This window comes from Aplysia californica, unplaced genomic scaffold (assembly GCF_000002075.1).
Source record: "Aplysia californica isolate F4 #8 unplaced genomic scaffold, AplCal3.0 scaffold00286, whole genome shotgun sequence".
Taxonomy (NCBI): Eukaryota; Metazoa; Mollusca; class Gastropoda; order Aplysiida; family Aplysiidae; genus Aplysia; species Aplysia californica.
The window spans coordinates 480,482-481,805 of NW_004797556.1; positions in this window are offsets into that span (position 1 = coordinate 480,482).

Below are 1,324 nucleotides of genomic sequence, written 5' to 3' on the forward strand. Positions count from 1 at the left end.
AGGAGGAGGAGGGTGCGTAGTGGAAGGAGTTGCGTAGGGATAGCAGGAGGAAGTAGGTTTTAACTTACAGTCGCCAGCACTGCAGTCCAGTGAAAATATGTTAAATTGTAAGCAATAAAACAACGAATTAATCTCTTCATTCAGACCTCAAATACAATGTAGGTTGAAGGGGTCTTTCTTTCAGTTTGAATGGCAATCAAGCGCACATTAGCTCCCAACAAGAAATAAACAGCGCGGTTTGTAGTCAGTAATTTGCATTGCACATTCTGTTGTTTCTTTGTTCGTTTTTGTACTTCTTAGGGAGAGACTTCAGAGATGAAATGTAGGACGTTTTACCTAGGCTAGACACCTCAGGTAGTAGCAACCTCGTCCCTCTCCACCGAGACCGCCCACTGGAGATAAATGATGGGGTTGGGGCTCAGGACGGAGGCTAGGCTGTGTCCTCGGTTTAAAAAAAAAAAAAAAAGGAGGAGGAGGGACTGTGGTTGTGAACCCAGTTTTGTGAGAAGGAGTAAATGCTGGGGCAGATTTAAACATAAGCTGGACACGCTGTAGCTTCCTGCCTTGCCATCAGCATGCGCCCGGAATGTTAAACTTCTTTTAGTGGGAACAAGTAAAACGACTGTGAAAGATATTAGCCTTTGATCTGCCAGGCGGGCTGCGCTTACAAATGTTCAACCGAACCGTAAATGTTAAATATAAGCTGAATAAACAAGTTCCATGGCTCAAAGTTAGCATACACCTCAGAACAGTGAGCAATTTTTCTCCCGGTAGCGTGTTTTTTTTCGTGAAAGTCGACGGAATCTTTTGCTTATTTTCCTTCAACGAGTAAGAGAACTAAAGAGAAAATGTGTATTATTGTTATTTCTTTGCTTAAAGGTTCATTCCGAAATTCTTAGAGGCAAGGGAATGAAAAATATTGTGTCTTGAAACCCAGTACAACACGCCTCATGACTCTAAATCTATATTAAAATTTATTGCAATGTTTAAATATAGGAAGAATATAACCCATGGTATATTTTCATGGTTTTATCCTATAATTATGTAATAAAGATGACGTGATTTCCCTTTAATGTAGTTCTAGGTCAGTAAACCACTGAACACCTACAAGTCTTGCTACCATGAAGTCAACACTCAGGACACACTTTCAATTTCATCATGCCTTGGTTTCTGATTGCAGTGGAAACTTCTCTCGGTTTCAAGTGAGATTTTATAAACTTCTCAAAGCTGGATAAATCGTGTCTCCTTGTAAAAGTTGATGTGCAGTTGATGCTACGCTGTTGCTGTTCGTTTCTCGATCTCTCGATCTCTCTCTCTCTCTCTC